The sequence below is a fragment of the Schistocerca piceifrons genome, chromosome 1, assembly GCF_021461385.2.
Source record: "Schistocerca piceifrons isolate TAMUIC-IGC-003096 chromosome 1, iqSchPice1.1, whole genome shotgun sequence".
NCBI lineage: Eukaryota > Metazoa > Arthropoda > Insecta > Orthoptera > Acrididae > Schistocerca > Schistocerca piceifrons.
Genome location: NC_060138.1, coordinates 580,572,286 through 580,598,888, shown reverse-complemented (window position 1 = coordinate 580,598,888; position 26,603 = coordinate 580,572,286).

The window sequence follows — 26,603 nt, the reverse complement described above, 5'->3', positions numbered from 1 at the left end:
TTCGTAACGTAAACGAAATTTTACCTGTTTATCTTCGTGACAACATTACTTCTTATGTTGACGATATTCTTATTGCTAAACGTTCTTGGAGTGAACACAACAAAATTTTGGATTCATTATTACGTATTTTTGCAAGAGTTGGCATTACAGTGAACTTAGAAAAATCTGAATTTGGTCGTTCACAGGTGAAATTTCTCGGCCACATTATTTCTACAGAAGGTATTCATCCTGATCCAGAGAAATTAGACGCTATTCGTAATTATGCTGTTCCTTCCACAAAACGTGATGTTCGTAGTTTTCTTGGTGTCTGTAATTTTCTTAGACGCTTTGTTAGATTGGACGATTTGGCCACACCTCGTTTTTGCGATCTATCTGGAAAGTTCTTTTTAAACGAAAATCGCTCGACAACTCTGTTTGGTTAGTTTGTATTCCTGATGAGTGGGTTAATAAGCTGATTTGGTATACGCATTTCAGTTATGCACACTTTGGTCCCAGAAAATGCTTTCATAAATTACGAGAAAATTGCTACTTCAGTAATATGGAAAAACGTATTAGATCTGTTCTTGCCAAATGCAAATTATGTCAAAAGGCTAAGCCGCCAACAGTTTCTCATAGAGCACCGTTGTTTCCTATCATTCCAGCGAAATTAAAGGAGATGGCTGCAGTCGATTTGTTCGGTCCAGTGGTTTTGCGTACATTTTCGTAGCAGTGGAGTTGACGTCAAAATATGTGTGTCTTACACCTTTAAGCAAAGCAACAGCTCGTTCAGTATCTAACGCTTTCATCAAACATTTTCTTAAAGAAGTTGGTCATGTTGATAAGGTTATATCAGATAATGGATCACAGTTTCGTTCTAAAATTTGGCTTCGTACTCTACAGCGTCGTAAAATTAAACCAATTTTCATTTCACTTTTTCACCCTCAATCTAACGCTTCAGAGAGATGGATGAAGGAAATCAATAAATTGTGTCGTCTTTATTGTCATCAGAATCACAGAACTTGGGATCAGTATCTTCATATTTTTCAAAACATTCTGAATGAACTCCCTAATGATTCAACTTCCTTACCGCCTTTACTGGTATTAAAAAACAAGGCTCCGACAAATCGCATATCTGAAATAGTTCCTTTTCCGCCTTCACGGAAACTGCGGCATTCTGAAGTTGTCAACCTGGCTCTACGAAATATTGCATCTGCGGCTACTAGAAGAGAGAGATCAGCTAAGCGTCCTGGTCGTTCAAAAATCTTGTCAGTTGGTCAAAAAGTGTTAATTAAATCTCATCGTTTATCGCACAAAGGAAAAGGCTTGTGTCGCAAATTTTTTCTGCTTTATAACGGTCCATATAGAATTCGTAAAATTATTCATGATAACACTGTCGAAGTAGAAACTCTTAAATCTCGACGCTCTAAAGGAATACATCATATATTAAACGTTAAAATTTTTGTGGAATGACATACTTTTGAGAAACCAACAGCTAGATGTAAACATGCGAAGAGTACAAGGATACCGCGCTGTGTTTTGGCGGCGGCACATACTCAAAGCAACAGTCAAGTCTGCGCGCCGCACGAGGCAGTCGTTGACCGCGAACAATTGCTTCCTACGTCACGCGCCTACAGCTGATCGAGCGCTCAGTGCGAATGCACTGACAGCCGTAAACAAATACACAGTTTAATTTCTCCGACTAAATTCAGTATAAAGCTAAAGTGACTTGATGAATTATGTTATTAACATTCAGTATTTTTCAGGATACGGTTCTATAAAATATTTAAGAACTTCAGGTAAATTCTGTGTGTCTCCGATGTTAAGACGACTTGCTATCGAGAAATTTTCAGGAAGAATGTAATTTCGAAGAAGAAACTAATAAACTAAAAAGGGTAACTATTAATTGAGTTCATTTTTCAGGTAACATATTTCCACTTACGTACGTACTTTAGACATAATTTGCTGCTCGCGATTACGTGATTCATAGTTTGTGCTAATTTCATGTTCTATGAATTTACGTGTGAAGCGACGTGCTTGCGTACATTTCCTGATTTTTGTCAATGATTAGTAATGAAATGGGTTGTAACTTGTGTATATTATGCATCGCTTGGCTGCACTGCTTTTTCACTGATGTCATATTTTTTAATTATGTGCCTGCTGTACTTATTTATTTAAATTATAATTGTCACCTGATTTATTGTGCTGATGTGGTTAGGTATGTAAGTTATATTTTGTGATTTATCTGCTTGCGCCTTCATGTTTACTTATTAGGATGACATATGAACATTTATTTGCTTATGCTGATATGATGCTAATGACCTGTTTGCTGCTATGCGTATGGATTGCATATTTATACATATCTGTTGTTGTCATAACTACTCTTTAATTTGGTGTATAGAAATGCTGATATACTGTGTACAAACATAGAGTTTAGGTCACACTACTGTATTAATTATAGATTGTTCGCTTGGCAGAGCCTCGTTGTAGGAATTGTGCTGCATCCAGTTGTTGACATTCTGTTCTCTACTGGTATATTTACTCGCTATTGCTTGTTTTGCTTACGCTAAGTGCCTTATATTTTTAAGATAAGAAAATGAACTGCTATAATTCGACGAACGACATTAGTACAAGAACCTTCATAGAGGTCACATGAGCTGGAGGTTTTATGGAAGCTGTATAACTTTATGCTAATAGGAAGGAAGCTAACGATATGACATACCATTACTAGGTTTAGACCATTGACAGTTATTACACTGCATTTTTCGTGAGCAATTGAAATAGGACGTGACACTTGATACAAGAAATACTCCACATGTTTGCTTCTGCCATAATTCTTGAAGTGGTGTACACACTGTGAAATATTGTGATCATTCACATTCCGTAATCGTACTTAATTACTGAGAGTTATCCGAACTAAGTCTGTTAGAGGTCATGTATGCATTTCTTTGTTTATAATTCATAATGAGTAGAAGATTTGGGTCAGATGGATTACACAGAGGTTGTGTGTTGACAGTGTGTCTTCGGATTGTATGGGATGATGAGGTTTGCATTAGGATTTTATCTGTACTTGTTCGAGGAGACTGGCTAGAGGAAAGAGTTGTGTTGGAAGTGAAATGATATTGGTAATAAGGTTCATATTTATCGACGTATTAAAGAGGTATTATTGAGGTGTAGAGATTATATGAAGTTGATGATTATTGGAGTTTTTGTGGACAAGAGGTAAGGTAAATGATATTGATGATAAGAGTTATATGTATCGATGTAAGAAGTATTAGTGAAGTATTGAGATTATGTGATGCTGATGATTATTGGAGTTTTGGTGTATAAGAGGTAAAGTAAGTGAGGAGCATATTTTTTTTGTTGGTCTTATGGAACAAGGAGGATGAAGATAGCAGACTAGAACACTAAAGTAGAAGGAAGATAGTCTATACACACACTTTGTTAATCACTAAGCAGTATATACTTTTTTTTAAAGAGAGGAAGTATTTGCATATCTTGGCTCACTGACAGTTGTTCAACAACAGTACATTTGATCTGGCTTGGCAAACATTGGTCTTGACATGATGACTATGACGTTGACTTAACTATTATTGACTGTTACACGTTGCTGCCACTATTACTTGATACACATGATGAACATCAGATTTTGACAGAATTACATTTACACAGTTAACACTATTCAATTACACAGTAGTATTTAATGTGGACGAAAGATGAATGAGTGTGTTTTGTGTGTTTTCCTTTCCTAATCCTACCCACCTATCTCGTAAATATTATTTTATTTGTTTGTAGTGGCTTGCACTGACACCCATAAATATTATAGGTTTACTGATATTTGTGTATTTGTAATAGTTAATACGACAATTATCTGACATTATTTGTGTGTTCATTAGAATTTGTATGTTTAGTGTAAGAGCGTTGTAAAAGTATTTGTATGTGTATTCAAACTATTGTTCATGCCTGAACTGTCTGATTAGTGAAGGTAAATATTATGAACTGTTACCTGCACTTTTTCAAAATAATGTGTGACACTTAGGAATGATTAATTTCTGCTGTTGAACTGTGTGATCAGTGACAGTGAATATTATGGACTGTTACTTGTGCCTTTTCTTTGGTGTCACTAGAACATGTTTAATTTTTGCTGATGAACAGTGTGATTAGTATGTGCATTCAAACTATTGTTCATGCTTGAACTGAGTGATCGGTGATAATGAATATCATGGACTGCTGTCTGCACCTGCTCAACATTGCTAGGTGCAACTGATGGACTGTTTCTACTGAAATGAAGTCACTTGTTGCTGTCTGCACCTGCCCAACATTGCTGGGCGCAACTGATGGACTGCTTCTACTGAAATGATGTCACTTGTTGGTGTCTGCACCTGCTCAACATTGCTGGGTGCAACTGATGAACTGTTTCTACTGAAATGAAGTCACTTGTTGCTGTCTGCACCTACTCAACATTGCTGGGTGCCACTGATGGACTGCTTCTACTGAACTAATGTGACTTGTTGCTGTGTGTACCTCTTCAACATTGCTAGGTGCCACTGATGGACTGCTTCTACTGAACTAATGTGACTTGTTGCTGTGTGTACCTCTTCAACATTGCTAGGTGCCACTGATGAACTGATTCTACTGAACTAATGTCACTTGTTGCTGTCTGCACCTACACAACATTGCTGGGTGCAACTGATGGACTGTTTCTACTGAAATGATGTCACTTGTTGGTGTCTGCACCTGCTCTCAACATTGCTGGGTGCAACTGATGGTCTGCTTCTACTGAAATGATGTCACTTGTCGGTGTCTGCACCTACTCAACATTGCTGGGTGCAACTGATGGACTGCTTCTACTGAAATGAAGTCACTTGTTGGTGTCTGCACCTGCTCAACTTTGCTGGGTGCAACTGATTGACTGCTTCTACTGAAATGATGTCACTTCTTGGTGTCTGCACCTGCTCAACATTGCTGGGTGCAACTGATGAACTGTTTCTACTGAAATGAAGTCACTTGTTGCTGTCTGTACCTACTCAACATTGCTGGGTGCAACTGATGGATTGCTTCTACTGAACTAATGTGACTTGTTGCTGGGTGTACCTGCTAAACTTTACTGGGTGCCACTGATGAACTGCTTCTACTGAAAAGATGTCACCTGTTGGTGTATTTTTTTTTGTATAAACTAAGCATTGTAAGCATTTTATGTGAACATTTGTATAAACTGATTTTTTTGTGTATTGTGTGAACTCTTATGTAAAGTCACATGTATGAAATGAAGTTGTATTGCTTACTGTGTTTCATATATTAGGTTATTGAAAGGTCAGTGCAAAGCCAAAATTTTAACTAATTATGTGATATTTAAGTATTAATATTATCTATTTTTTGTCTGTATTTTTCTGGACGAATTTGGTGGTATTTTCACCACCAATGCTGGCAAAAATACCATCAAATTCTGGCCTGTGGAAGAGGGGCATATGAAAGGTGGCTACACTGAGCCACTGCGCCAGAGATTGCGCCAAAGAGTACTATTAAGCCGCCTCCACAGTGCTTGTTGAGAGCTCGTAGAGTGAGTGATTGTCAAGAACTCGTAGAAGTCAGTGCCGGTTAAGAACTCGTAGAGGACAGTGCTTGGAGAGAACTCGTTGAAGTTAGTGCTTGTTGAGAGCTCGTTGTAGTCAGTCGTACCGAGATGTGCTAGTGGGCACTGCTTGTCGTGAAGTCGGAGTGAGATGTAATAGTGGAGAGTGTTGTTCCATGTTTTATGCAGTTATTGATGGGAGAGATAGCAGATGTTATTCTAATGGAAATACTGTAACGATCAGAGTGCTTTTCGTCAATATATATGAAGGTAAAATATTGCGTGTTTTTTCATTAATTCCATGTTTTAAATAATGCGTCATTACAGGTTCAGTCAACAAAGCATCTGGTGTGTGTTCTTGTATTAGAGTTTAATTCTGGTTTCCTTATGCAATTGTAGTATTTGTAATTTTCTTTTATCACGTCAGTATAATTGGTATTTAAAAATTCTCGTCTTGTTGGAAAAGAACCGTGCCAGATGTGTACGTTGAGTCACACTCCCACATACAGAACAGTTATACTTGTGCTTTGGTTTCGTAGGTTTTATAGTTGCTGGGGACTTAATTAATTAACTGTGTTTATGAAAATTTTCATTTCATTCTTTGTTGTTGTTCTTTGCAGTCAGATAGCGTAATAATAATAGTCAGGGCCAACCGTTTACGAGAATAGCGTAATCGGACAGACAGCTACGAAAAATTTAAAAAGTATTTTCAATTACATTTAATTAAGACCCCATGCACACCCTTGTTTGAAGTGTCTTATATTTTATTAAATTAGTGTCCAAGATATTTACTGTTAAGGTTAACTGTAAGCTACCTGACTGACATGTTATTTATTATCTTGTATTTTATGAAAATTATCCTTATTTAATGCTCATCAGCCTTTAATTTACTCATGGTTTTGGCATTTCATTTGAAGATTGTTTAGCCGGCCCCTGTGGCCGAGCGGTTCTAGGGTCTTCAGTCCGGAACCGTGCTGCTGCTACGGTCGCAAGTTCGAATCCTTCCTCGGGCATGGATGTGTGTGATATCCTTAGGTTAGTTAGGTTTAAGTAGTCTAATATATGGGACTGATGACCTCAGATGTTAAGTCCCCTAGTACTTAGAGCCATTTGAACCATTTTTTTTTTAAGATTGTTTTGCGCCTAGTGTTGGCCCATTTAGCTTAATCCATGCTTTCTTAGAATACTGTTTAACTCTTTAAGCGCTTCTAACATATATTTTTTTGTGTATTGATTTTATATTTAACTAGAATTTTGTTTAATTCTGTCTATACACTGATCAGACAGAACACTATGACTTGCGACCTGATATCGACATAAACCTATAAGAGCGACACCTGGCGAGGAATGACTGATAGTCAGACACACGCCCGATGCATGTCGTCTCAGCGAGCACGCTGTTCGTGTAGGATGGGGAAAGCGCGTGACATATCTTAAGTTTGACGGAGGACAAATTGTGATGGATCGGAGGCTCGGCACGAGCATTTCGGAAACTGCTCGGCTTGTCGGGTGTTCGAGGAGTGCTGTAGTGAGCGTCTTCACACGTGGCGAAACCAAGGTCAGACCACGTCCAGACGCCGTGGGGTAGCGCGGTCACCCCTCATTAATCACGTCGGATGTCGTAGTCTGGGCAGACTGCTAAAACAGGACTGGCAGCGAACTAACATCAGACTTTAAATCTGAACAGAGTACAAGTGTGTCTCAACACATAGTACACCGAACACTTCTGACGATAGGCTTCCGCAGCCAATCGATCAATTCATGTGCCAATGTTAACACCACGACATGAGCAACTAAGACTGAAATCGATACCTGATCATCGGCACTGGACGTTGTTGCAGTGGCAGAGCGTTGCATGGCATGACGAGTGCCAACGCTTCTTCATCATGTCCCTGAGAGAGTCTTGCAGGGGAACAGCTTTTTGACACCTGTAATGCGGGACGGAGACAAGCTGGCAGCGCCTCCATTATGCCCTGGAAAACATTCACGTGGGCATCCACGAGTCCAGTGGAGCTCGAAAAAGGCATCACGACGGCCAAGGAATATCGTACACCTGTTGCAGACCATGAATACCCATTCATGACGATCATATTTCCCGACGTCAGTGGCATTTTTCAACAAAATAATGCGTCGTGTCACAAGGCCAGGTGTGTGATGGAATGGGTTCGAGTAACAAAGTGGCGAGTTCCAGTTGATGTGTTGGCTCCCGAACTCACCAGATCTCAACCCGATCGATCAATTCTGGGATGTGAGTGAACGTTGCTTCACAGCTCATCGCCCCCATCCCCGGAATTTAGGGGAATTAGATGACTTGTATGTGCAGGTGTGGTGCCAACTCCGTCCAGAGACCTACCAAAGCCGAGTTGCTTCCATGCCACGACGCGTCGCCGCTATTATCCATGCCAAAGGGGGACATACCGTCAATTAGACAGGTTTTTTTATGTCAATCCTTTTAGCAGGAGGTCTTTGGGACGACTGCCGTTTACTATCGTGACAAAAAATAAAAACACCTACAGCCGTCCTTATCGTTTTATTTATTTTGTCTCTACCAGTTTCAACGCTTCATTGCGTCATCTTCAGGCCTGTAAGGATTAAACATTAAAGACAGCATTATCAACTTATCAATAAAGTTACAGAGAAACAGATTTAAAGAGAATGAGAACAATCGCAAGACTCTACAATTGAATCACACCGAACATTTGACAGAAAGAACAGATATATACATTGTCATATCTAAAATGTACCATCACGAATTTCCACTCAATACATTGTACAATTATACTACCTATTAAAACTTCTTTAAATACTATTCCTGATTTTTATTTGACAGTCGAACAAGCATTCTCTGCACAACCCTGAAATAACTTACTGTAAGACAAAGTAACTGTAAAAGGTGATGAATGGAAGGTAACAATACCTCAGAAAGAAGTAAAAAGAAGGAACTTGAGATATGTGTCGTGTCAAAGTGTGCTACACAGTGAGCTTGTCTTGTTTTTACATGTATATATATTGTTGTCATCCTTCATGATACACTGATTCCTTGCGGGCTACTTAGTATCCCTATGTGTGGTTGTTTCATGGCAGTACACGATACATGATGCATTCGCATATGAATGTTTAGATCATGAACGTTTTCCTTGTGGGCATCTTTCATATGTTCTATATATGTGGGTCATATATTCGGTTTATACCACGTCTTGGACGTTCATTTTGTAGATATGACATAGTGTATGCACCTCATCTGTGCACAAATAAGCATTTTATACTTTAACACGACACATATGTCATGTTCCTTCTTTTTACTTACAGGCCTGAAGATGACGCTATGCAGCGTTGAAACTGGTAGTGACAAAATAAAATAAAATCATAAGGACGGCTAAAGGTGTTTTTATTTCTTGTCACTATTAGATAGGTGGTCATAATGTTCTGGCTCATCAGTGTATGCATGTGTTACAGGCCAGATTAGCCTTTATTTAATGTATTATTTATCAATGGCCTTATTGTATTCTTTGGTCAATCTGGTGAGACTGACCAAATGATTTTGTAATATATCTGTGGATAAGGTATATACTTTGGCTTACATCGTCCTTATTAGTTGTTATCTGATGTTTTCCGAACTAGCTGCCTGTGTGATAATTGTCATTTGTTTACTAGTTGTTGATGTCCACAAATGTTCAAATGTGTGTGAAATCTTATGGGCCTTAACTGCTAAGGTCATGAGTCCCTAAGCTTACACACTACTTAACCTAAATTATCCTAAGGACAAACACACACACCCATGCCCGAGGGAGGACTCGAACCTCCGCCGGGACCAGCCGCACAGTCCATGACTGCAGCGCCTGAGACCGTTCGGCTAATCCCGTGCGGAGATGTCCACAAGACTTAGCTAATTCCGTCTCTACATTTAGTCTGTTATTGCCACTGTTTATTTTCTTGTAACCTCTGAAATAAAGTATTTGGCTCAGTTTGGTGTTTTATATGTCAATTATAGGATTTAATGTAGCTTGTCTCTTCTAAATTCTGTTTGAATAAGTCTAAGCGTCACTGTTTAGAGACAGCCTTCAGTATGAGTCCAACTTTATTTTTTGCTTGACCGTTGTGTTGTAAAAGTTCTCTATGTTTAAGCTTAAGGTTCTCCAAAATAGTTAATAATTTTTGTATATCTTGAAGCACTTTCACCATTTGTAAAGTTGTCACATCGCCACTGGCTGTTAATTCTGTTACACTATATTTATCGTATATGCCATTAGGTTCCTTGTCAAGTAATTCTGTCCACTTATACTAGTAAACTTAACTGTCTTTTATGTCCGAGTCACCATATCCCTTAGTGAAAATTATATTGCATGAAATTCCTTCACCATGGTACATATATATCATTAGACCTTAAGCCGTTTGTGCAGTTGCTAAGTATAGTCAATTCATGTTCGCGCTAGGGCGATTAACAGTTTGGTGGATATTGCTAAATACTTGAATTGTTTGACAATTTCGCTTTGGTCAACCAACGTGGGGTGTTCTTTTTTTATTATCATCTTTTATGCGTTTCAAGCGTTGTATTTAATTTTTTCCTCTCACTGTAAAGGGTTTAAATAATTTTGTTAATAAATTTCTGTTCTTGAGCCTTTTATTTTGTTGTACCAGTAACTTTACACTTCCCAGCCAGTTCCCTACCGCTTCAGCTGCAGCGTCTTGTGTTCCCCAATATTAATGGTGCTTGACTTTGTCCCACATGTTTCAGTTTGTTTTCAGTTCCACGTCGTCTGGTACAAAGAGCTGATGGTCAAAAACGGACTAAAAAGCTTGGATGGTAGGCTGTGCTGAGAAATAGTTGTTAAGACAAAATGACTGACAAGGCACAAGCATCTTGTAGAGGGTATAGTATGGACGTAGTGGAATAATTAATGTCGGGTGATGGTTTTAAAGTAAGTCACACAACTTGAAAACTTTGTGGAAACGAGTCGATTTACTGGACGCTAGTTTACCCCAGAGAAGCATTTAGAGTTGAGCGTGGCCGGCCGGGGGAGCGGCTAAGGGAAGTGACAATATGCAGCTTAGGGCAGCTCAAGCTCTGAGAGAGCAGTAGTGGTGTGCAGCCTCCAGCCGCCTTAAGATGAGTGACAGTGAGTGGGTGGTTGACCCCGACTCCATGCTGCTGTACTGGGAAACAGACGGAGAACTTTATGCCTGTTGATAAATGTAGGTCATGCCATTTTCTGTGAAACATGCGAGAAAGCCACACAGAGGCCAAAATATACGTGTTTGTGACTATAACAACTTCTCAGTGAATTCACAGCCTGTAGAGCCTGAAGTAAATCAGGTGAAGAGCGACAGCATGAAATACGCCGGCCTCCGATGGGAACATAGGACCAAGGAATTTGAAGTACTCTCCTGGGAGGCAGAATTCCGGAAAACTTGGTGTTTGTACTGACACTAACATTGATGGGTGGCCTGGGGGGAGCTAAATAGAAGAAGTTGAGAGGAAGGGAAATTTTGTGGGAATTTGTTCACTTCCCAGAGCAGGCATTGGTCAGCACTGGGAAGCGACACATAATTAACGCCACTTGCGCTGCAATTGGCGTAAGTGATTTTGCTGGAGGGGAAACCGAGGCTAAGAGCAGACTGGCAGAAGTCTCAGTAGAGGTCTTCCGTTCCCAGCATGCCTAAAGTGCGGACGTGGCTTTCTTGACTCATCTTGCTTGAGAAAGAGTGAGCATCTCTGCAGTTTAGGACTTAGCAAAAGGAACGATTGAGCTTGGAGATAGGAAGTTTTGGTTCAGCTATGTACTGAGCAAGATAGCTAGGAGTGAATAGACGAGCACAGCCTTGCAGCACCACGAGGTCGGCCGATGTCCACACAACGACACCGCTCAGCCACGCTGAATTCGGTGATATTGCGCCCGCTCCGGCCACTGATTAATTTGTTGGATCACGTCGGCAAAGTTTGCATGAGGGTTTCATGGGCCGTGTATTGTAGAATTCATCTCGCACTTAGCATTATGCCTGGGTCAGTCGATAGGAATTACTTTTGAGTTATCACGCTTTACTCCACAAAAACGCAATTTATTACCACTGCCTGATAGGCGAGTCTTGTAATGTGTTGATTGAAGGTTGGGAGTTAAAATAAATTTGTGCTAATCGACTGCATCTGTTTTCAATCAAGTAGTTGAAATCGCAAGTCACTTTGTTAATTAATTTTATGTTCAACATTTGCATCTGGTGTTCAATAGCGGAATATAACATCAATGTGCACTCCTTTTTAATTAAAAGTGATCAATTCTGAATAAACTAATGTCAACACTGCCACCACTGTTCAGTCAGGAGTCACAGGGCGATATTACTTTTTTGCGTTATCCGATACTGCGGCAGTTTTGCACTCTCTGTTGATCTGTTAGTCAATTAGTTGGGGTGGACACACGCCAAAACCAGCTAAATGACGGGTGGGGTGTTACATACCGGGACCCTGCCAGGATACGATACTTCGGGATTTGCTAGGAAGTAGTCTTAAAGAAGGGAATTTTTCCATGTGATCCATTGCTTAGACATTTTTAATTGAAAAACGGGTAGCATTAGTTACAATAAGTTACATTGTCTTCTTCATGTGCTGTCTTTCAAATTGACATTTATAGGTGCCTCTGCATTGTATTTGTGAGTTGTTGGAGTACTTATGATGCGCAGTGCCATAATCAGCCGATGCTGAGTACACAGAATACAATCATTGGTACTAGGCTTTTTGGGGGAATTCTTTATGAACTGTTAGTCGGGTCATTGCTCACACCCAGTGTATCAATTTGTGTCCTGATATATGTTTTGTGTTTTATAATTATTGAGTGTAAGGGATACCTGGGTGTTGAGTTTTCATGTAACATAAAAGTGCAAATGATAACGAGGGGAAAAGCCAAGACAACGGCAGAATATAATCAGACTGTTACTCGACAGAACATGGGTGATAGTAGGGAAAGCTCTACCAATGAGCGTGACGAACGCGAGCTGCAACTTCCTGAAACTGTGTCTCATGACTGGTTTAGTCCGCTGAACAGCAAGGATGTTGATTCAGGCAGTGATACTGAGGGCTCGGGGGACGCAGGGAGTACAGGATCAATCCATAAGTATGGAAGATCCAGCCTAAGAAGCCAGAGTGTGTTGGAACCAAACGGTGTCCGACGATTATCAAACGATTCATTCACAAGTGATCCGACGGGGGGCGCGGAGACGGTACTTGTCTAGATATCGAATGGTTCCTCAAAACAGAGGAGAAGAGTCGCATTTTCAACCACAAAAGGACGAGGATCAAAATGCGGCTACTCTCAAAAACATTATGGACCTGTTGCAACAGATGCAAACGGTGAGCTTTTGCAGAGTGTCAATATTATTGCCGAAATTAAAAAGGCGAATTCGGAGCTGAAAGAGCAGAGTGCCAACCTTAATGCCGAAATTAAAAACGCGAATTCGGAGTTGAAAGAGCAAGTAAAAGAGGAGGTACAGAATCTCGGCGTCAAAATAGAGAAAGAGATTGCCATCATCAAACGAACGGCAATTGAAGCCAAATTAATTGAGAAAGGTGCAAGGAAAATAGCGAGAGAAACTCGGGACTCCACGCAAAGCACGGCAAAAGTAGGAAAGGTCATGTTATCAAGGCTACAAAGCCGGATAAAACGTGTTGAAGAAAAGCAACAAGAGCAACCGGACATAGGGCCTAACGAGATGTTGAAAGAGGAGGTGGCGATATTAAAAAGAAATTTAGAGGACGAGGTAAAACGTCTCATTACAGAGACATCAGGAAAGGAGAAGGGTGTAATTACTGCGTCGACTGAACCGTCACTTGGCGGAACACAGATAACCGCTTCACGGTATGGTAAAGTTGACACTATAAGCAACGCCTTCATTCACACCTCTGAGGCAACGACCGAGGTAAACACGGACAACGCGCAGCTGTCCAGTGAGCACAATTGCTGTCAGCTGATTAGATGTGCCGAACAACTGTCGAACATACAGAGGGGGAGAGATGACGATAGCGTGTCGGAACGAATTAGTCCACGTCCCGAAGTTCATACGAATCGTAAGAACGGTCGAAATGATAACTGGAATGATGACCGGTTTGACTACAAGCATTTTGTATCAGTCCGAAAGTTCCATCACTACATGGACGAAGGTAATAGCTTGCATCCAAAAGCTTTTATGGGACAATTCGAGTTATCTTTACCCCCACACTGGCCATTGATGTACCAGCTGGATTTTATGTGCTCCCATATGGAGGGAGCGACCGCTGAGTACATGAGAAATGTAGCGAAGACGAGCGTCTTGTTCGAAGAATTCAAAAATGCCTTCTTGGGCAAGTATTGGTCTAAAGAAACCCAAGAAAGGATCAAACAAGAAATTATGATGTCCAGAGATATGGAAGGGGCAGGGTACCGGAGTCCGGTCAAATTTTTGGAAAATATGACAAAAAGGAACCAGTACCTAGACAACCCATGTAGCGGTGCGGAAATCATCAGTTTATGCTACATGAAACTTCCCATCTCGTATCAACAATCACTTGCCGGTCGTTGTGGTAGTGATACTGAGGTATTTAAGGGCATTTTGCGCGAACTGGAATTCGCATTTCAAGAGGAACGGGCGCGGGTGAAACGCCGACAGCGTGAACACAATAACAACCGTCGCAATAATGGGCCTCAGTGGGATAGTAGGCCAGTGCCGAACTACAACGGCCACAATCAAAATAAGAGTAATGGCAACTCGAAAAGAAGGTACACGGAAGATGAGCGACACTCTCCGGTGCAACATAATAAATTACAAAGGACTTGGGGCGGTAATCAGCAATCGGGAAGGAACAGGAATAATGGTTACCAAAATAACAACCAGGAAGAGGTCGAAGTCCGCCATCCGAAGCCTGGTCCATCCCACCTTAACGGGCGGGATTACGAATGACTAGACCAGAGCGCGGACGTAGTAAATATAGGCTTAGAAAAAGGATTTTGTTAAACTGTCTTGTTTGTTTGTGTATACACTGATCTTAGTGGTAGAATGTCTCGTTTATATGTGCCTATATTTTGTGTTTTTTTTTATTAATAATTGTATCTCGCCTCTCGATGTTTAAAAGGTGAAGTGCACTAGATTATTTTGTAAAAACACATGACTAAAGAATGGAAAACAAGGATTTCTGAGCGTACCCCTAGAAAAAGATAGATTAGGAACTCTGTAAATTACAGTAAAGTTCCCCGTAGTTGTATCTCCGTCATTGGAGAACATATTTAAGGTGGCCAGTCTCGTAGGTCGTTACGAGGACGCACCGACGCATCTCGTATGCCCCTGAATACGTAAGAGGTGGACAGCTATGCGCAGTTGCGTGAATTAGCGCACCCAGTGCATGTTAAAAAGAACAGGATGTAATCATCTACAGAGTGAACAGCAGCGTTGATACGCCAGAAATACTTGTTGATACCAAGATAGTGCAACAACTGCGATTGTGAGCTGTGAGCTATATTTGTGTTATGCCATTGTGACATTGCTAATACGAAACATGTTCACAGGCCTTATAAAACCATTCGTGACAAAAGGAGAAATCGGGAAGAAAATAGAGGAGGGAAGAAGTGTCGCAATAGCACACGATAAAGGACGCTATCCAAACTTCCAACAAAAATCTTGGTATGACTGACACATGTCTAAGTTTGTTGTGTTTTATATATGTTCGCAGGCACAATAAGAGGGACGTCTGCCACATAGGGAACTCAGAAGAAAAAACAAGATTAGAGATAAAAAGTAGTAAATAGTAAATATGTATCGGGTTGGCCAACACCGTGTTAGTCGTAGGAATTGGTAGTTAGAAATAATGATGGGATCATGTCCAGATAATCTTGATTCCCTATCCCTTGATTGTGTGTGTGTGAATGACTGTGAAGCCAGTTGTCTTGTACATTTTTTATGTTTATGTATAATAAAAATGTATGGTACTGATGGTTAAACATCAGCACTTTCCATGTACTAAAATTAGTTATCTTAGTTTTTTAAGGTGGCGTAACTGAGCGAGAGGGAATTGATGCGACGACACCTGGGACACCACACACGATCTGACAAGGAACGAGGACGACAGCAATGAGGGGAGCACACAGCTGACGATGATGATGGCATGCAGACCACGCCCTGAATCGACGGGCCGGTGGTCAACTCAGCAGCCAAGGAGAGGTGACATCCAGCACCTCTGTGTACGACAAAGAGGTCAGTCCTGGTCTCTGTACACAGTGCGGATCGGGGGCAGCAATGAAGAGGTCCAAGAAGGTTTCTATATTTGTTGCACGCCAAATCAGGCGGAGCTACAGCCCAGCTGACCTTTTGTGCCTAATGACACCAACTTTGAGGGCCTGAGCAAAAAATAGGCTCTTGTCTTATCACGGCCCCTCCCTTGCCCTAAAACGTCTATAGGAGGAGCAATGACCTGTGGTTGAGCTGCCAGAGGTCACCGATCATAGATGCACCAATGGGATCTTGGGCCTGTCGGACAAGATGTCAACAACGAGCTCTTAGGTGAGAGTCATCCTGCCTCAAGAAGATGCGGGCGCATCTCCGTAATCGACGTTGCTCTCTTCACAGCCATTAGCCATCCCCCAACTTGCTAGTCAGAACTAATGTCACTTCTGTACCTGCAAGAAACTTGTGCCTTGTGTGTGAGTGTGTCAGTATGGATTCAAATGAATAACATGCGCTACGTACTCATTTGTTCTGTTTATGAATTATGTTATAAGAAGGTTATGATTTTATAAATGTGCCATTTGTTAAAATGTCATATATTTGTCATGCCACGTTTGCTTGTGTTAGAATAAGATTTCACACTTATACCTTGTTACAAATACACAACATTGGTTGCTCAATATGCGGGGGTTCTTGTTATTTTGGTTGTGTTTTATAAATATGTATAAAGAAAAGGGTACATGTGTGTACACAATCTCAGACACTGGACTGGGCCAAACATTGCTGAATTGTGTAAAGCTGACACACCATGCATAATATAAACGTCCAGAGACAGTGGGACAAAAAACCTTTATTTATAAAATATCAAACGGGTGTTCACATATAACTGAATGAGAGCAACCACTATCAACTTCACAAAATGTTACACGAATATTATTCCTGTATGTTTTTAGGAATTTAAGTCGAGTAGGGATGGATAACTGAGAGTGAATGGACCTTAAGTTATAATTGCAGGTCTTGCCATTCAAATGACAAGCACAGAGGTGCTTAAACATGTGTATTTGCCCTTTGCGACATGTGTCCTTGTAATATAATTGTAGTTTTCTTTTGAGTACTCAGACCAATAATTGTCTGAGGAATTGCAGAGATTAAAGTAAAATTAGACTAAATAATGACCACGTCTTTAACAGTAAATCCAGTCATTGAAGGCAGGTACCCTAGGAATGAGTGGGAGTTTGCATCAGAGAGGAGGCAGTGGTAATCAATTGCCCGTAACTACTCACGCGAACGGATTAAAAATACCAGTATGAAGATATTAATTTTGTACCACAGGTGGTAACACCTGTACTACAAAATTGATTTGAAGAGAGGGGCTATGTAATATGGCAAGAACTATGCACCTTACATGAAGTCATTAAATATCACCTAACTCACACTGAGCGAGCAGTAGGACTGAACAAAATGACTCACAAGGCACAATGCATCTTGTAGAGGGTATAGTAGGGACATAGTGGAATAATTAAAGTAAGTCACAAGACATGAAAACTTTGTGGAAACGAGTCGATTTACTGGATGCTAGTTTACCCCAGGGAAGCATTTAGAGTTGAGCGTGGCCGGCTGGGGGAGTGGCTAAAGGAAGTGACAATATGCAGCTTAGGGCAGCTCAAGCTCTGAGAAAGCGGTAACGGTGCACGGCCTCCAGCCGCCTTAAGATGAGTGACAGTGAGTGGGTGGTTGACCCCGACTCCATGCTGCTGTACTGAGAAACAGACGGAGAACTTTACGCCAGTTGCTAAATGTCCGTCGTTCTGTTTTCTGTGAAACATGCGACAAAGCCGCGCAAAGCTACGGTGGAGTGGTCAACAGAGGCCAAAATATGCATGTTCGTGACTATAGCAACTTCACGGTGAATTCACAGTCTGCAGAGCCTGAAGTAAATCAGGTGAAGAGCGACAGCATGAAATACGCCGACCTCCGATGGGAACATAGGACCAAGGAATTTGAAGTACTCTCCTGGGAGTCAGAATTCTGGAAAACTTTGTGTTTGTGCAGATGCTAATCTTGATGGGTGGCCTGGGAGGAGCTAAATAGAAGAAGTTGAGAGGAAGGGAAATTTTGTGGGAATTTGTTCACTTCCCAGAACAGGCATTGGTCGGCGCTGGGAAGTGATGCATAATTAACGCGACTTGCGCTGCAATTGGCGTAAGTGATTTTGCTGGAGGGGAAACCGAGGCTAAGAGCAGACTGGCAGAAGTCTCAGTAGAGGTCTTCCATTCCCAGCATGCCTAAAGTGCGGACGTGGCTTTCTTGACTCATCTTGCCTGAGAAAGAGTGAGCATCTCTGCAGTTTAGGACTTAGCAAAGGGAACGATTGAGCTTGGAGATAGGAAGTTTTGGTTCAGCTATGTACTGAGCTAGATAGCTAGGAGTGAATAGACGAGTGCAGCCTGGCAGCACCACGAGGTCGGCCGATGTCCACACAACGACGCCGCTCAGCCACGCTGAATTCAGTGATATTGCGCCCGCTCCGGCCACTGATTAATTTGTTGGATCACGTTGGCAAAGTTTGCATGAGGGTTTCATGGGCCGTGTATTGTAGAATTTATTTCGCACTTAGCATTATGCCTGGGTCAGTCGATAGGAATTACTTTTGAGTTATCACGCTTTACTCCACGAAAACGCAATTTATTACCACTGCCTGATAGGCGAGTCTTGTAATGTGTTGATTGAAGGTCGGGAGTTAAAATAAATTTGTGCTAATCGACTGCATCTGTTTTAAATCAAGTAGTTGAAATCGCAAGTCACTTTGTTAATTAATTTTATGTTCAACATTTGCATCTGGTGTTCAATAGCGGAGTATAAGATCAATGTGCACCCCTTTTTAATTAAAAGTGATCAATTCTGAATAAACTAATGTCAACACTGCCACCACTGTTCAGTCAGGAGTCACAGGGCGATATTACTTTTTTGCGTTATCCGATACTGCGGCAGTTTTGCACTCTCTTTTGATCTGTTAGTCAACGCCAAAACCAGCTAATTGACGGGTGGGGTGTTACAAAGAAAAGAATTCGATACTTTGTGCCGTATCCGAGTTAGTTAGCCTGTCAGGCCATTGTGCACAAAGAATTAAGTGACCCGCCAGAGACTGTGTCGCCATGTGTGTTCTTCGTTTGTTTTCCTAAAACCAAACAAGACAGCGATACAAACATTGGAAGTGGGACGGTAGTAAGGATCTAACCAGGGCCAAAGGCTGAGCAGGCTCATGCGATATCATCTGCCGTGTGGGAACAGTTGACACTAACGCAACGGACTGATTGGCTAATTTAAACGCTAAATAACTCGGAAATGGCGCAACGCATCGATTTTTTATTGGTTATTTTTTAGCACAATCTACCCTTATATGCTTTACAGACGGTTTCTGACCATCCTGTAGCACTTTTTCACTGCATTTACAACATTGTAACTGACAATTCCATTCGTTATTATAGAAACTAGTATTGCTGCCTTATTCGTGACTCACTGCCAGTCTTCTGGGTACGAATATAGCGAAGCTAAAACTTGCATCTCGTGTTGAAAGGAAGTGCAGTGCGCAGGGGAACGTGAAATCCGCTTCCTGCAGCGGTTGTGAGCTGGTGACAGGGAGATAAGACGAGACATAGTGTTCTGCGTCTCTTGTAAGAGAAATGTGTCTCGCATGCCGAAGCATTCACGAGAGATGCTATCTCGGGAAGACAGATGGTCGGTTATATTGTTATATGGATGGCAGCTCATCAGACCTGACAGCGCAACTTTTCTCCAACGCGTTTATTAGCTGTTTATAGGGTACCGAGTATTACATCAATTTATAAGTGTGAGATGACGCTGTATACGCAGAAATGAATGCTACGTATCACTCCTTGTGGCTTCTATGAAAGAACGAGTAGCAGTATAGGGAAGCACCCACGCAATAAAAATTCAGTAGGATGCAGTGCTGATTGGTAATAGAAATGTGTATGAGCTCAGAAAGTATCTGTGTTTCTAACCGTCTTCCATAGTTTCCTGTGTCTTTCGTGCAAAAATCCAAGAAAATATTCATATTAGTGGTTTACGATGTAGCTGACATATTTGTCCTGAGAGAATCAGCAACTCTAGTGATATTTAAAAACGATTCCCATTTATTCTTTAGTTTCAGATGCACATAAATAATATGACACGTTTCTATCACTCAGTATCGTCTTCAGATCTAAAACAAAGTAAAACTAAATATGTACCGTCTAATATTTAACAATAAGTAGAAAAGAACTGTACATAAACGTAGAATTTACCTAAGTAGTTGCTCCAGCAAATCGTCTTGCCTAATCAGAACCTTATATCAGAGTATTGTGTTTAGCAACTGCGGTCAATGTTTTGAACAGGTGTATGGTGGCGGTAGGGGAGAGGGGAGGGAAAAGGGGGAAAGAGGGGAGGAAGGAGGAATATGGAGGGAGGACGACTGAGGAAGGGGAAAGGAAGCAAGGTGGTAGGGGGATTTGGTAAAAGTTGTAAAAATCATAATAATGTAGAAATCTTCTTTAAAATGTTAACAATCTAGAACAATGGATGTATAAACAGTAAACGGCATAAAATAGCAAAAATTATAAAAATGGAGGCGAAAGAAGGGGTAGTGGCAGGGTGTTGTTGCTTTAACGACAGAGGGTCTTACACAAAAATTGCAAAATATCATGTATGTAAAAATCTCTTCTATTAAAAGATTCAAAGGGTAGACCAATGAATGAGAAAAAATGTAAAAAGGATAAAATGGTAAATTATAAAAATGAAATTAAGGTAACGAAAGCTGAATTAGTGTCTTAAAATATTAAATGTGGAACACTGAAAGTATAAAACCATAAGGTTTAGCTCTTAAATATAAAAAGTAAAACTACATATATATTCTCGTTAAAATATTAAAAGTATAAATTACTGGATGTAAAAATAATAAAATACGTAAAGACTGTAAAATTATAAGGTGGATCTATATAGAGTAACTAGAACTGAATTAAGTGCCTTTAAATCTAAAAAATTTCAGACGTTGAAAAGCGTAAAACAATAAATTATAAAAGTGAAACTACGTGCAGTTATGCAGTATTTACGAAAGCCAGTTTGGTGCTCGGACGACGTGTGAGCGGACGCGCTACGTTTGTTTCTTATTTGGCGAGTGAGGCTTTCGCTCGCACGTACTCTGCATCGAGGTTGACGATTGCAAGAGGCCTTCAAAGTTTCTTAAAAATGCACTGTTGATAAAATCGTGCTGCTCATTTAATGTGTTGCCATGCTTTCGCAGATGCCATGTAAAAATATCAATTTCCTCCATCATCGTCAGCAGGTGTCCCTTAGGTTAATCGTGTAACACTTCCAAATGCGTATCAATGATTTCACCAACGTGCTCTGATGTTAACAGATGTTCACCAAACGCTGTTTTACTGCAGTTAATTGAAGCGTATTCTTTGAAGTGTGTCTCAAACGTCGTGCTGTTTCACCTATGTTAAAATTTAGATAGTTTCCGCACTTAGTTTACATACACGTGGTGTCGTGAATGTCGAGGCTTGTTTATTTACACGGTCTTAAGCGAGCAATGTCTTAATACCTATACGCAAATTGGTATTACGAAACTGCCTAGCAATAATGTCTGAAAACCTGTCCTCAATAACTCATAAACATGTACACGATTTTCTTGTCTTTCTGTTCACCTGTTAGCGTACTGCCATAGGTTTTACGTTCTTGTTGTATTTTAATTTTCTATAGTCACTAAGTTACTAGTGAGAAGACTGACTAAAAGTTGCTCACTGTTACTTGTTTGATAGTAGTGATTTCTTTGTTCCTCTCGTGTTCGCTTGATTACAGTTTTAATTACGTATCAGTGATAAAATATGGTATCTTGTCTGTTTTAGGGTGTAAAGGCTAAGAATCAAGGGCAATTTCTGCACACGTCCGTTTTCTGTATGTGGTAAAACGGTGTTTGCCCGCCTCTCTTTTATCCGTAATGTGAAGATAGTTGATGGCTGCTTTATATTCGAGATCAGTTGTGAAGGTAATTTCTGGGTGACTCGCACTAATTCTCTCTGCTAAGTCATTGAGATCGCAATGGTTTCCTTTAATTGAGAAAATGGTATAGAAAACATAGCGGTAACAGTAGATAACATGCGTTGTTAGTGAAAATGGGCGTTCTCTATGATTAAGGAAAATTCCAGCCATAATGCGTGCTACGGAATTTCCCACGGCTAGCCCATCAGATTGGTAGCATACCTTACCGTTAAACTTGAAATAGTTATAGGATGACATTAGTTCTAGAAGCTCCATTCATTCAACTATTTCTCCTGTCAGCAGTTATCGTGTTTTATGAGGTTGTTCTTATTTATTCCTCATGTTTCGTGGACAGGCACATTAGCGTATAAATTCAACAAATCTAGGCATGGAAAAATGGAATCAGCTGGTATGACTGTAACGTTAATTTCGTCTGGAAGCTCGTGCGTATTTTTGTATACTGCTCGTAAATCGTGCAGATCTGTTTTTTTAAACTTGGTGCTAGTGTAGCATTTATCGGTGCATTAGGACTCGCGTGCTGGAAATTAGCCACATGGATTTGTTCGTTTTTATGAAGCTTTAAATGTGCGCGTGCATCTGGCGGTTGCAGCTTTGTATTTTGCGCTTTAGTTGTTTACGAAACCTTTTTTGCAGGATCTCTAGTCACTTCTTTAATCGCGTTTTCACAGATATTTTTTCGTTTTTATTCACATAATATTCGTCACTCATAATGACCACAATGCTGCCTTTATCTGCCCTTCTGATTAACGCTTTATGTCTCTTTAACTTATTATCCAACTTATTTATGATGGTACATTAATATTACGGTTGCTTTCTGACTGCAACTGCGTTTTTAACGCGCTGATAACTTAGACTTCCAGGTAATTCGGTTTATGAGTGGGTAGCTTTGCTACATCACTAGAGCATTTGAATTCGACTATAATTATCTTTATGGCTTTCTGTCCTAATGTTGGTTTGGGATTATAGTTAAAAACCTTTCGACACAAGAGATATCTCTCCAACCGTAAGAGGTATGTTCGTAAGACCATCAAGCTTTATGAAAAACTTGTGTTTTTTGGCACAGTAGTACTTCCATGTTTCCTTCCGCCTCCAAACATAATATTTTCTTGTGATGTCCTGCAATTATTTTGTTTCTTTAATTGACTACTCAATTCTCAATAAATGTATAACTTACAGACGTTGTTGGTGCGATCTCTGTTTATATATATAATTTATAAAACAGAATGCTCCCAGACATTGAAAACCCATCTGGGAACATTCTGCTCTATAAATGACAAACAAATTGGAGATTTTTAATGTATTAATACTTTGTTCTCAAAATGTCAATGACACATGTAAATACACTACTGGGCATTAAAATTGCTACACTACGAAGATGACGTGCTACAGACGCAAAATTTAACCGATAGGAAGAAGACGCTGTGATATGCAAATGATTAGCTTTTCAGAGCATTCACACAAGGTTGGCGCCGGTGGCGACACCTACAACGTGCTGACATGAGGAAAGTTTCCAACTGATTTCTCATACACAAGCAGCAGTTGACCGGCATTGCCTGGTGAAACGTTGTTGTGATGCCTCGTGTAAGGAGGATTGTAGCCTATCGCGATTGCGGTTTATCGTATCGTGACATTGCTTCTCGCGTTGGTCGAGATCGAATGACTGTTAGCAGAATATGGAATCGTTGGGTTCAGGAGGGTAATACGGAACACCGTACTGGATTGCAACGGCCTCGTATCACTAGCAGTCGAGATGACAGGCATCTTATCTGCATGGCTGTAATGGATCGTGCAGCCACGTCTCGATCCCTGAGTCAACAGAGGGGGACGTTTGCAAGACAACAACCATCTGCACGAACAGTTCCACGACGTTTGCAGCAGCATGGACTATCAGCTCGGAGACCATGGCTGCCGTTACCCTTGACGCTGCATCACAGACAGGAGCGCCAGCGATGGTGTATTCAACGACGAACCTGGGTACACGAATGGCAAAACATAATTTTTTCGAATGAATCCAGGTTCTGTTTACAGCATCATGATGGTCGCATCCGTGTTTGGCGACATCGCGGTGAACGCACATTGGAAGCGTGTATTCGTCATCGTCACACTGGCGTATCATTTGGCGTGATAGTATGGGGTGCCATTGGTTACACGTCTCGACCACCTCTTGTTCGCAATGACGGCACTTTGAACAGTGGACGTTACATTTCAGATGTGTTACGACCCGTGGCTCTACCCTTCATTCGATCCCTGAGAAACCCTACATTTCAGCAGGATAATGCACGACCGCATGTTGCAGGTCCCGTACGGGCCTTTCTGGATACAGAAAATGTTCGACTGCTGCCCTGGCCAGCACATTCTCCAAATCTCTCACCAAATGAAAATGTCTGGTCAATGGTGGCCTAGCAACTGGCTCGTCACAATACGCCAGTCACTACTCTTGATGAACTGTGGTATCGTGTTGAAGCTGCATGGGCAGCTGTACCTGTACACGCCATCCAAGCTCTGTTTGACTCAAGGCCGAGGCGTATGAAGGCCGTTATGGCGGCCAGAGGTGGTTGTTCTGGGTACCGATTTTTCAGGATCCATGCACCCATTTCGGGTGAAAATGTAATCACATGTCAGTTCTAGTATAATATATTTGTCCAATGGATAACCGTTTATCATCTGCATTTTTTCTTGGTGTAGCAATTTTTATCGCCAGTAGTGTATGTTCATTTTGTAGAGCATATCTTTCTGATGAGTTTGATATCCAAAACATACATGTTGGAGGAAATGTAAAACATGTCATTTGGTCTTAAGTGTACCAAAGTACAGTACCACGCCTCTTCACACAGCATTTTTCTATCGCACGTTAATGTATGTCGCTCTGTGTGTGTGAAATCTTATGGGACTTAACTGCTAAGGTCATCAGTCCCTAAGCTTACACACTACTTAACCTAAATTATCCTAAGCACAAACACACACACCCATGCCCGAGGGAGGACTCGGACCTCCGCCGGGACCAGCCGTACAGTCGCTCTGTGGAATTCAAACGTGTATATTTTGCAATGAAAACCATCAAACCTACATTCAGGGCAATGGAAATTAAAATGTCCATTGGTGCCTCACCTATTTCCAGTCGGCCAGTTTTTCGTCATAACCCCCCCTCTCCCCCCCCTCCCCTCCCCCCTCCTTAGAAAAAAAATTACAGTTATTCTGGGTAGGATTATCTGTGACCGGGAGAATAAGAACTTGTCAAGAAATATGCACTGTTTACCGCCCGTTAGCTAATAACTTTCTCTTTTTTATGATATAAAATTAAATACAGGAAACATAAAACCAGCGAAGACAAGAGACAACCAAGACAGTACACATTTCTTCAATCATTAGCTCCCAGCATTTTTTTCACTTTAATCTTGCTACAGCCTTACACGGAGCGCTTTCCGTTCTACGAAAGAATCTATTACCTCCTCAAAGTTTGTCAGAAGTTCTGCTACATGAAAAATTAAAATTCCGTTGTGTAATACTGAAAAAGCTGTTAATACGAATAGTACCCAAGAGTGGTATGGTTTCTCGATTTGATAGCTCTTTATTTGTCACTGTCTGCAAGATAAAACGAAATAGGCCTTTCCAGTATTGCAGCAATTGTAACACACGCCGAAACAACGAGATTGTTTTGGCACAAATGATCATTTTTATCTACCGCATTTACATGAGATCGAAAAGTAGTAGTAGTACGAAATTTTTATATAAATTTGGAATCGTCATATTCTTCCATATAATTTGTGTTATGTCCCTGCTTCTTCTCCTTCCTCGTTCTAACAAACAATTTTGTCATCACTAATTCTGTAACTATTTGGGAGCTGCATTTGCATGTTAGCATTACACAGAAAACAACAAGCCCATAATATCAAACATACACAGCTTGTGTTAAACAATTTTATTAACCTTACACTATTTAATACAGCAAGACAGCTTGATGTTAAACAACCTCACCACAATTACAATACAATTTTTCTCAAACCCCTACGTACATTTACTTAACCAATGTATAAAGCATTAAATAAAGTTGCTCCTCACACAAAGATTTAATAAAAACAACTTGCCAAACTCAAAACCTGCAAGACTAGGCTATACAATGACTTCCATTTGCAACAACATTTCATACCAAAGGAATAATGTAAATAAATATTAAAAACCCAAGGAATAAAAAGGTAATTCCTAAAATCTTAAAGCTCCCTACTCATGGTAGCTGGTGAACAACTTCTGACTAAAGAATAATCAAGTAGATGTCAGTACAAATAAACACCAATTAAAATAACGAACAATCTATAAAAGAGACCCATGGCATTTAAAGATTGCTTGGTTACATAAAAACCTTGATTCAGATTGCTATGAGCACTATGGGACTTAACATATGAGGTCATCAGTCCCCTAGAACTTATAACTACTTAAACCTAACTAACCTAAGGACATCACACACATCCATGCCCGAGGCAGGATTCGGACCTGCGACCGTAGCAGCAGCGCGGTCCGGAATGAAGCGCCTAGAACCGCTCGGCCACAACGGCCGGCCATAAAACCATGCTTTATGAAAATTTGAACCCTTACAACTCACACACAAGGTACAAATAGAAACATTCTGGGTGGTAGAAAAGGACAGTTAACCCAGTGGAGCCTTAATGAATCTGATTGGGCAGTAATGACAGAGTGCCACTCAACATTACAAGATAGAAGTCGTACTTCAAGCCAGAAGCACATTCGCCAGAGTGTCGGAGGAACGGACTACCAAGCTTAACGACCTGACGGAGCAAGAAACAAAGAGCGAGGCAATACT